Source organism: Marmota monax, unplaced genomic scaffold, assembly GCF_021218885.2.
Source record: "Marmota monax isolate L192 unplaced genomic scaffold, Marmota_monax_Labrador192_F-V1.1 WCK01_AAM20220418_F8-fsc00011, whole genome shotgun sequence".
NCBI lineage: Eukaryota > Metazoa > Chordata > Mammalia > Rodentia > Sciuridae > Marmota > Marmota monax.
The window spans coordinates 17750020-17762305 of NW_026693082.1; positions in this window are offsets into that span (position 1 = coordinate 17750020).

Below are 12286 nucleotides of genomic sequence, written 5' to 3' on the forward strand. Positions count from 1 at the left end.
TTCCTGCTTTTCAGCCCCTTAAAGGTGAAATGGGCCTGTGAGATCAGGAAGATAGAGAAAGTTTTGAAGTCAGTCATTCTTCTGTGTTGTAGCCAAGGGAAAAGTTAAATTGCCCCCTCTTTTTTTTCTCTTTTTTTTCTTAGGCCTCTTATCAAGCCTGCTGAGTCTTCCTCTGTATTTCAAGGTTAGCTTCAGTGTGGCCTTGGCCAGGGAGATTGCAGCCTAAGGCTTTACAATGTAGGAGACTTCTGGGTCCCTTGTTTGTCTAGAAGTAGGGTCTCTGGAGGAATCCAGCACTTTAGTGGCAGGTAGAAGCTGGGCCGGGGAGCAAGAGGAGCAAAGGGACGACTTCCTTAGAGTGGAGAAGGGAGAAAGCCTGCACATAAGGGATTTTCTTCCATTTTCCTGAGCACTTGCAAAAGTTATGAAGATTGAAGGTTGACTTGTGAGGAGGAGGGGAGGGGAAGGGCAAGGGCGAAGTCACTTACCCAAATGAGGCCGGCCGAGTAGTCGGTGAAGATGAGCACTAGGTGAATGGAAGAAGGTGTGTGGTCACTGTCCTGGGCCCTCAGGCCAGGATCCCAAAGCAGCTCAAGTCCCCAGAGGGGAGAGCAAAGCTGATGGGAGAACTTGATCCAGTCACTGGCATCAATGAAACAAAAGTGGCACGGGACTGATCACACACCACCTGGGGTAAGAAGCGGGTTTATTGTCAGGAATCTGCGAGGCTGCTCTGCAAACAGAGGGACAAGCAGCAGCAATGAGGGAGAGCAGGTATTGTGATTGGGCCAGAAAACGGAGGGGGTTTTTGAGACAGATGTGAATGAGCTCATGGTGTGAGACAATCCCACACAGCAGGGTCCATCTTGGAAGGGGGTAATGGGAAGGCTCTGGCAGACAGAATAAGGGATGGTCCTAAGGTAAGGGTGAGGATCAGGAGAGCAGCAGGCGAGTCTGGATGGAAGCTCACACGAGGGGAGAAGGAAAGCGTGGCTCCCAACTGTGTGAGGATGTCCCTTCCCATAAGGGGATCAGGGCACTCTGGAACGACCAAAAAGGAGTGGGTGAAACTAGAGAGCCAAAGGCATAAACAAAGCTAGGAATTTACAAGGGCTGGTAAGGTTTGCCCTCTACCCTGACAATAGAGGTCACAGAACTCCTTGAGGACTGACTAGGTAGCCCCGGTGTCTAGGAGGAAGGAGACAGCCCTACCTGACACATGCAGAGTTACCTTGGGTTCCCGTGGAGTGATGGTAGTGGTCGGGTGATGGGGGCCTGGGCCTCCTCAGTCCTCTGCAGCCAATCCTGAGAGCTGGAAAGGGGAACCAGAAGGGCTGAATGGCCAGGGGTCGCTATGGGCTCGGGGACAGTCAACAGCCCAGTATCTCTCCTGATGGCATTTAGGACCAGGGCTCAGAGACATTCAAAGCTTGGGACATGTACAAGCCCAGTGATCCATCAGACCACATTTAAAACAGGGTCTGGGCAGTCCCGAGGGACCCTTCCTTGGGCCAGTGGAACCATGGACAGATGCTGAGGCCCGATGGATGACTTGAGCGAGCATTTCTGCTTCCAGGCCTTCTCGTCTGTCCCATTATATACCTTAAAGGCCACTCCCAGAACCTCAGCTTGGGGAGTTAGGGGCCCTCTCTTGAGGCACCTTAATTTGGCCTTAAAATGGGGAAACTCTTGGAGAAAAAGTAGGTCATTAGTAGTTGTCTCCCATCTGGAGTCTCAGGGTCCAGATTAGTATATTGTAATAAAGCCGTGTCAGGCGGACTGAAAATGCTGAAGATTTCCTGGAGCTTTTCATAATTGATAGCCTTATGGGCTGCCTTTCTAAGTCCTGCCATGAGGCAAGTAAGGAGTTGGTTCCTACTAGTTTACTCCCCCAGGTGAATGATAATCCCAGTTGGGGTTCCAATCAGGGATGGCGTCAGTGCCAATCGAATGGGCAGGGGAGGTCTGATGTCCCTTATCTGCATAATTTCTAGCTTGTTCCCAAACTCGCCTGCACTCCTCAGGCAGGAGGGTGTTAGACAAGATCATATGGACATCATGGAAGGTCAAATCATATGATTGAGTCACATGTTGAAGCTCTTTGATATATGTGGTGGGGCTTAAAGTATAGGACCCAAGCTGCTTTTCTATGTGTGAAAGATCTGACAAAGAGAAAGGCACATGAACCCGGATTACAGGATCTACCCCAGCCACCTCGTGTGGGCAGTGGCAGCCCGTGACAGTGTGGCAGGAGGAGAGAAGGGTGGAGGGGCTGAGAGGACAGTTGGTGGGGCAGCTTCATCAGAAAGAGAATCGTGGTATGGTGAGGGCTCATCCGCTGAGTTGGAGGAGGAAGAGTAGGATCTTCTGTCCCTTTGGAAACAGGCGTAGGGGAGGTGAGAGCTGAGAAGACTTGTGCAGAAGAGCAAGAGTTGCAGAGAGAGGGCTTAGAATGTAGAGAGAAGGCCTGAACATATGCTAGCTCTTTACGTTTTTCCCAAATGCTCACAATAGTTGAAAAGATCCCTGATAATGTTGGGATCTAGAGTTCCATTAAGTGGCCATTTAGAGTCCAAAGGATATTGAGGCCGGATCTGGTAGCACAAGGGGATAAGTTTTGGGTGGTTTAGGTCCAGGGTGAGAGAGAGAACCTAGTTAGCCAGGAGGCAGCCTAGGGGACTATGGGAGGAAAAGGAGGAGGAGCCGCCCGTGGTGAGATGTAGGAGGTGGGGCATCCCCCAGTCTCTAGTATCACCCAGTCAAGAGGACAGTTATGCTCAGGGGGTTGTCACCACCCCTGGGTAAGCCTAGGGGCAGGAGCCCATAGAGGCCCTTGGGGCCCTTGGGCACCCAGCGGAGACTGCCTAGGGGCTGATGCCGAACAGATTGACCCAGGGCCGAGAGGTCTCACCAGAACAACTCCCAATCACCCTTGGTGGTTTTTCTCCAAACCCAGGATCCAAATAAAAGACCACCTATAGACCCGGTCGACTGTCAAGGACTAGAAGGAAATTCTCCTTCAAAGATTAGCCTGACAGCCCCCTGGGAGACATCCTGCCTGGGAGGCACCCTGCAGCTACCTATCTCCCTGGAACATCCTGCGGTTATCAGGATCATCAGACATCTTGCACCTGGCAGTTTTACCACCCACACCCAGCAATTGTTGATTAGAGAGCTTCCCCATCCCCAGCATATAAATACCCCTGTGTGAACAATAAAAGTTTGCAGCTTGATCAGAATTTTTGTCTTGCTGTCACCTTCCGTGTCTCTTGTCCCTTCATTCCTCCCCATCTATGTTCGCTGCCCACGTTGATGTGTCCTGCCGGACGGGACATTTGGCACCCAACGTTGTGTGCTCCAGCCTTTGACTGAGAAGGAACGCCGTCCTCCGGGAAGACTTGGCCAAGCGGGAGCGCGCGATCGCCTCGGCAGACACGACCGAGAGACAGATCCAGGAGGAGAGTGAGGACGACGCAAGGTGAGTGACCCACCATGGGACAAGCAATTTCGTCACATGAGTTGTTTTTGTCAGGCCTCAAGGAGGCCCTCAAGACACGGGGGGCGCGTGTTAAGAAAAAGGACTTAAAATTATTCTTTTCATACATAGGAGAATTGTGTCTATGGTTTCCCCTTGAAGGGACCATTGATGGTAAAAGATGGCTTAGAATAGGAGACTTATTATGAAGATTATTATTATTATTATTATTAAGATTATTATGAATGCTTTGGCCCAGAAAAGGTGCCTGTTCCCACCTTTTCTTACTGGAACCTAATTAATTAAAAAAAAAAAAAAAAAAAGCTTAAAAAAAATAAAAGAGATATTTTTTGGCCTTTATGTTCTAGAAGTTTGTGCTAAGAGAGTGAAAAAAAGGGAGAGAAAATGTGATGTTTACCTGGAGAGAAATAAGTTTCAATTTTCTATTGTTTTTGTCAATACTCAGAAAGTATGTACGGACCTTTTTACTACATGATTGTCCTATGAATCAGAATGGCTGTAACTGAGCCGCTGGGGACAAGAGACTTTAGCCGCTGCTGCTCGCTATGGGGTCCTAGCCCCTGCGGCCAACAGTGCTTTTAATCCTTGAATTACTTGACCTAAATGCCAAACACAGACTAACTTAAGATCTGATGGTAATGCTAGCGTTTGCTGCTAAAAAACCTTTGGAGCACCCACGTGCCACAGAAAAAAATGCAGGATGTACACGAGCTGCAACCGCAGGTCGCAGAGACAGAACAAGCTGCTACCGCAGTAAGATCTTGGCCAGGCGGGGGAAAATGCAGACAAAATCAATCAAAATGCAATCGGCTAGGAAAAGTTTTGCCCCGAAAATGGGCAGCGGACTCCATGTTGTTTGCATCACCATGGTAACCATGGGGTGCCTGGTCAGAAGAGCAGGCTTCCTGGTCCCACCTCCCACACTTTCGCGGGCTTCCGATTGGTTCTTCCACAGTCACTCAGATGGGACTTCTAGTCCCGCCTTCCAGCCACTAACCTGTACTACTGTGTTTCAGATTTCTACCGGGGCTGTTCAGAGCCTGTATTTTTAAATTTTTAAGAATGCCTGCCTGTAAATGCTAACGAAAGATATCTTTTTCAGACAAAATTTAATTCCACAGCTTTCTATGTTGCAGCCCTAAATTTAAGTTAGTTCTGAGTTAAATAACCTGACTTTTCTCTATAGTTGTGTTACTAAATAATGTTCTATTGATGAGAGATATCAAACATGCTTCTTTATATTTTACTTTTAATTTTGGAGGTTATGAGGATGCATTTGCTCGCCACAGGAACAAAGCCGGCAATGTTCCTGTGATGACCAAAAAATCCTTATTCTCATTCCTAACTATAAAAAATAAATATGTATACTCAACAAGGATTTTGTTTCAGTTACATTAAGTTTCGTCACATAGAAGAGTGCACTCCTAGTTAAAAATAAATTAAAATGGATCCAAATATTTTAAGACCACATGGTTACATAAAATTAATACAATTATAAGTTATGTTCTTGTTCTTAATATATATATTTTTAAGATATTTAGATAACCTATATTTGTTAATCTATAAAATAATTAGCACATGCCTAATTGATAAGTTAATATATATTTGCCTAATTGTTTTTCTTCAACAGAAAACCCATAATTTATGTTTTATATTTACATTTATCAGATACTCTGCCTTTTCAGTTACAGATATTTGAGATAAATGTGTTTAGTATAAATTTGCTTTTAAGTGAAAATACAATCTTCAAGTAGTTTCTAATTCTCAAAGTTACTGTTCAAACTCATAAGATGATAAATAATTATAATTATGTCTACAAAATATCTAAGGATTTTAACTATATTTTCATTGATATCTCTCAAAGCTCTCCAAAATTGTTCTGCAACTTGTACGCATACCCAGGCGATGCATGTCTCTTGTTATGCTTCAGCCTCAATTTGTGTTAACAAGCAGGGAGAACAATTTTTTGAAGCCACCCTAACTAAAACTCATGCAGCAGAGGGGACCACTATTCATTATACCCCCGTTCTCTTTGACCGGGGAGGAGAAGGCATATACACCAAGTTACAGTCAGCTGGGTGCCAAGGCACTGTTGGTAAACCCTCCTGCTGGCCCATTAAGGCCCCTACAGGGGTCTCTGATGGTGGAGGACCCACTGATGCTGTCAAGCATCTTCAGATAATCAAACTTTTGAAACCCCAGATCCCTGAGCTCACATATCATCCCTTAATGCTGCCTAAATCCCAGCTCCCAGATTTAGATACCAATACATTAGATATTTTGGAAACTACCTTCTCCTTGCTTAATAATTCCAACCCCACCCTTGCTGGTGATTGCTGGCTCTGCATGACAACAGGGGCAATCATGCCTATGGCAGTTCCTATTAATTCTATCATAGACAATGATAATACATGCCAACCTGGATTTCCTTTTAAAGTACAGCCTATAGGCACTTTTACATCATGTCTTTTAGGCGCGATGCAGAATAATACCTATGATATTGATGTTGGAGTTACTTCCTTTGGAAATTGCTCAACAGTAAAAAATTATTCCTCACCCACCCCATCTCTTTGTCCCCCCAATGGCACAGTTTTTATGTGTGGAGGAAACTCAGCCTTCTCCAGGCTTCCAGCGAATTGGACCGGTGGCTGTGTTCTTGCCTTATTACTCCCTGATATAACTATTGTCCCAGGAGATGAACCTCTACCCATTCCTAGCCTAGACACCTTAGTCAAAGACACAGGCGGGCAATACAGGCCTTACCACTCCTTGCCAGCCTTGGAAAAACAGCTGCTGTGGGCACAGGTACAGCTGGCTTAGGCACGGCTATACACTCTTACCGTCGCCTATCTCAACAACTTATAGATGATGTACAAACTCTATCAGGAACTATTAAAGATTTACAGGACCAAATAGACAACCTGGCAGAAGTGGTCCTTCAAAACAGACGAGGCTTAGATTTGCTGACAGCTAACCAGGGAGGTATTTGCTTGGCCTTAGGGGAAAGATGCTGCTTTTATGCCAATAAATCAGGCATAGTACGCACTAAAATTAAGCAGCTTCAAGAAGATCTAGAAAAGAGAAGAAGGGAACTATTTGAAAATCCCCTCTGGACTGGGCTTAATGGATTTTTACCCTACCTTCTTCCCTTATTAGGCCCTTTGTTGGGTTTACTTTTAATGGTGTCCATAGGACCCTGCGTTATAAACAGGCTGGTACAATTTATTAAAGAACAGATTAATATTTTGGCCTCTAAGCCCATACAGGTCCACTATCATCATCTGGAGATGGAAGACCGCGCTGCCAACATTTAAAAGGATGTTCTACCCTTCTTTCAGGCTTATTTCTTAAAGTTTACATCCCCACAGATCTCTCTTTCTTATATAAAAGTATAAGTAACAGCTCTGACCAACCATCTTCTGCCCTTGCCATAAGGGTTCGCTCCTCCAAGGGCCCCTCCGCTTGGGGGAGGACGCACCCATGGAGTGAGGACGTTAGGCCATAATAACGGAGGGTGCAGGAAGGACTGCAGGAGGATGGATCCACGGATCCCAAAACCCAAGACCTCTGAGTGACATGCTCTGGTGCATGGCGGTTGGCATGCTCCCCCCTCAAAGCCGTCTCCTCCAAAAACATGCCAAGGCCACCACGAAATCTCCTAGTGAAGATGCTAGCTCAGATCAGGAGATATTCTAAGGCCTCCTAGAGGAACAGAGCCTCTATCACCCCTAAAAACATGGCCGGTAAGGTATGGTCAAATATTTTATATAAGAAAGGGGGAGATGTCAGGGACTAGAAGGAAATTCTCCTTCAAAGATTAGCCTGACAGCCCCCTGGGAGACATCCTGCCTGGGAGGCATCCTGCAGCTACCTATCTCCCTGGAACATCCTGCGGTTATCAGGATCATCAGACATCTTGCACCTGGCAGTTTTACCACCCACACCCAGCAATTGTTGATTAGAGAGCTTCCCCATCCCCAGCATATAAATACCCCTGTGTGAACAATAAAAGTTTGCAGCTTGATCAGAATTTTTGTCTTGCTGTCACCTTCCGTGTCTCTTGTCCCTTCATTCCTCCCCATCTAGGTTCGATGCCCACGTCGATGTGTCCTGCCGGACGGGACAGTCGACAGTGGGGATCAGCCATAGCTGTGAACAAGGCACAGCTGGAATGGAACCTTAGTCTCTCCTCTTTAAAAGCCCTCTGTTCCCCCTGACAGTCAGAATCATAGCATTTGGGACAGAAGTCCCCTATGTTTCTCATTTTTTTCCCTTTATCTCAAAACCACTTCCTCATTATTGGATTGACATCAGGGACAAGGACTGAGCTTTTGGTAACAGCTTCAGGGGCCATTAAGCAGGAAGTGATATAACACCAACATGTGTGAGCCAGAAGGCTCTGGGGATGCAGGAAGGGGATGGGGGGATGAGGACCTTCTAGAAACAGCCAAAGTGGACTCCCTGCCTGCTGTCCAGCCCTGTGAGATGCTCAACAAGTATTGGATCCAGTCCCCTGGAGGCACATACTGTTATTATCCCAGTTTTATGGCTACAGATACAGGCACAGAGAGGGTCACTGGTTTAAGATTGCATAGTAAGGGGGGTTGCAGGATTCAAACCCAGATCCAGAGGTGGCAGTGTGAGTGTGTGTGAGGGTGGGGTGTTGACCAGGCTCACTGTGTTACCGCTGTTGACCGGTGACGAGTCCTTGCTTCCCCAATGTTGAAGAATAACACCAGAGAAGCACGCAGAGGCAAGGTCAGAGTGGAAAACTAGAAGTTTATGAAAGGACAGCATAAAAGACTTCTCCCAGAGGAAGAAGGGGACCCAAGAGGTGGAATCCGTGGAAGTGTGGTTGTCTCTCCATTTTATAGTTCTTTCAGTGATGGAATGTAGGTGGGAAGGCCCGAGGGGTGGGACACAGGTGGGCCAAAGGAGTAATCTGGGCAGGAAGGACTTCATTAACACTTCTTTGGGATGGGCTATCTTCAAATCTGCTGCGGCTGTTCATTAACATTTCTTTGGGATGGACTTTGGGCCTAGGGCTTTTCTTGGGACTTCATTAACATTTCAAGAGTTGTTCAACTTTTCCGGAAATTCATTCTCAACATGGCCTCCATTTTAGATTTCACTCGATATTAGACCCGATTTACCTAACTACACTGACTGTCTAATTTTAAATCTGGCTTCAACTGCTGCACCATTTCTACAGGGGACAGGCCTGTTGCTTGGAGTAACCTCCTCAACAGATAGGGAACTGCCCAAGGGAGTGTCCAGTGCCTGGGTACATCACGTGCAGATGTCCAGGTAGCTGTTAGACAAATGAATCTGGACATAGGAAGGCAAATTAAGTGGTGTCAATTTTGGGGTCATCAAGATTGAGGGAGCTGGTCCATTCCTCACTGTTGACCTCCACCCAAGGCCTCACTATGTGTCCTAGCCCACCCTCTTCCTGATCAGGACCCCAGCATCAAGGACAGATGATGCTCTCACAATCTCAGGGCGAGGCCCTTACTGCAGACTGTTGTCCCTTCTGTGAAAGGAAGACTGACTGGCCTTTCTCCGGATGCTGAGCATGACATTCACATGGTTGTGACCTGCCCTGCTGAATGAATGAGACTCTGTGCTGCCCAGGGTGTGGGAGGAAGGAGGAGGGCACCACCCACAGCTGCTCGGCAGTGTCTGGCAGCACCAGCTGTGCCCTTCACCTTGACCAGGACCCTTCCTTGGCTCATCGGTTTTATATGGTTGTCAATTTGCTGTGCCCATCTGAATCCAGGTGTAGCATTTGATTGGCAGCCAGGAAACACATCTACGAAGGCCAGGGCAGGGAGGGCTGAGGGGCCCCCAGGGTCACAGGAAAGCATAAGATGGCCCTGACACAGCAGTGCAGCCAAACTCCATCCCTGCAGTCTCAGCTCCTCCCTGGCCTGGATGGTGTCCCATTTTTCAAGGTCACGGGAGGGGAACAGGAGGCGAATCGACAAGTCACCTTGCCATAAAATGAAGTATCCACGGGACTCCTGCTTGGGGAGGTGCTGGGGGTGGTAGCAAGACCCCTGCCAGTGCTTGTGAAGGTCAAAAAGCTGCAGACAGGGGCTGGAGTTGTGGCTCAGTGGTAGAGCGCTTGCCTCATACATGTGAGGCACTGGGTTCGATTCCCAGCACCACATATAAATAAGCAAATAAAACAAAGGTCCATCAACAACTAAAAAAATAAATTATAAAAAAAGCTGCAGACAACCAAGCAAACCCCGACACCCCAATGATGCCTCTGTGTCCAGCTTGCGAGTGTCCTCTCTTCTGAAGAGGCTGAGCCACCAAGGCCAGCTCCCAGGTCACTGAGATGAGGTCCAGATCTCCAACAGGTACATTCTCTGACACTCAGGGACTTTCACTCCCATCTCCTGAAGTGGACGGGACAAGGGGCTCCCTGTCTGCTGCCTCCACCTGGGTACACAGTGAGGGCACGTCTTGCCTTGAGGGGTGCATTTGGCCCTGAGGTGCATCAGCACGCTCCTGCCCAAAGCCTGACCCTCCTAACCTTTCAGGACTAGGCTAGATACCTCCTGCTTAATGCCATCAAAGTCTAATTCAGAGGGAAGTGCCTGCTGCAGAGAGAAAGGTCTGTGTTTCAGAGGAATAGCTCCACCCGAAGCCACAGAACATGAGTTGCAGCTAGGACGATTTTGACGAGACAGCTCTTGGAGGTGTTAATATAACTTGGGTTTTGCTGATTTCCTTGCAAACATTTCATGGCCACACTCCTCCAAACCCTCAGCCCAACTGTTTTATATAATAATGCTGGTGGGCTGGGGGTGTAAGTCACTAGTAGAGCCCTTACCTAGCATGCTTGGGGGCCTGGGTTCCATCCTTAGCACTGCAGATTAATTAACGATTTTTAAAAAACAATTTTTTTTAGTTGTAGGTGGACACAAAACCTTTATTTTGTTTATTTATATGTGGTGCCAGGATGGAACCCAGTGCCTCACACATGCTCGTCAAGCACTCTGCCACTGAGCCACAACCCTGGCCCTAATTAACGATTTTTAGAAAATAGCCAGGCATGATGGTTCATGCCTGTAATCCCAGAGGATGGTTCATGCCTGTAATCCCAGGGAGGCTGAGGAAGGAGGATTGAAAGTTTGAGGCCAGCCTCAGCAATTTAGCTAGGCCCTAAACAACTTAGCAAGACCCTGTCCCCAAATAAAAATAAAAAAGGGCTAGGGATGTGGCTCAGTGGTTAATTGCCTCTGGGTTCAATCCCTGGTACCAAAAATAAATAAATAAATAAATAAATAAATAAATAAATAAATAAATAAATAAATAAAAAATAAGAAGTGTTTTCCAAACATCACTGTGGAGGTGGAGCCCACAGACACAACTCTCTTCCTCTTCCCTCTCCACACACACATGCAGCTTCTCTGCTTCTCTTCTCCAAGCTGGGAGAAGAGACACCCTCTTTTTCCAAGACTAACCCAACTGCCTTTGTCTTGAATATTTCTCTTTCATTTCTCTGGCAAATAAAAACTTATTCTCCATCGATAAATGAATAAATAAAATGTGCTGTAGCCATACAATGAAATATTACGTAGCCATGAAAACAATTGAAGCTCTAATATGTATTACTATGTGGACGAATCTTGAGGTCTTGAGGACATAATGCTGAGTGAAAGAATACAATCACAAAGTCTTGGTTTATTTTTCTTCACTGCAACTATATCTGAGATGGGGTAATTTATAATAAATAGGAATTTATTGACTCTTAGCTCTAGAGGCTGGAATGGTCAATATCAAGGTGCTGGCTTCTGGTGAGGGCCTTCGTGCTGCATCATCACATGATGAAAGGCAAGAGGGCAAGAGTTTCAGTAAGGGGACCAAACTGCCCTTTTTAGCAGCATCAATCCTACCCACGAGGCAGAGTCCTCATGACCACCGTATGTTCCCACCTCTTAACAAGTTACACTGGCAATTAAATTTGGAGGGTACCAACATTCTAATCAGAGCTACCACATATTATATGAACCCATTTATATGAAAAGTTAAGAAAAGGGAATTGAGAGATAGAAATATTAGTGGTTGCCTAGGGCTTGGGGACAGGGGGACAGGAACATGCGGAGTAACATAGTGGGTACAGTGCTTCTTCTTGAGGTGATAAAAATGTTTTGGAATTGGCTGGTGATGAGTGCACATACCTATGAATTAATGTAATAAAATCATTGTACATTAAATCATTGCATTTTGTATCTTTTGTTTGTTTTCTTTTTTAGTACTTGGGATTGAACCCAGGGGTGCTCTACCACTGAGCTACATTCCCAATCTGTTTCTTTTCTTTTTTTTTTTTTTTTGAGACAGGGTCTTGCTAAATTGCACAGGCTGGGCTTGAACTTGGAATCCTCCTGCTTCGGCCTCCTGAGTCACAGGGATGATAGGCGTGTGGCACGATAGCTCGCTGGACTTCTCTTTTTCATACTTGACCATAATCCCGAACTCATGGTTTAATCCGAATGGGTTCACCCAAAACAGATTCCCCTCTGTTACATATACTGAGGCGAACTTTAATGCCTCCATCAAACCAACTGCTGAGGCCTGTTGACCTCCAGTGCCTCTGAGAGAACCAATCTGCCAGGAATTGAGCAGCCCGATGCCCCTGGCTCAAGGCTCTGCTTCTCTCAGTCACCACAGGATACACATCCCCTCACCATGACTAGGCCTCTCCCAAACTCTGCTCTCCAAGGAACCCACTGTCACCTGTCATTAAACACACACACAACAACAACAACAAACAAA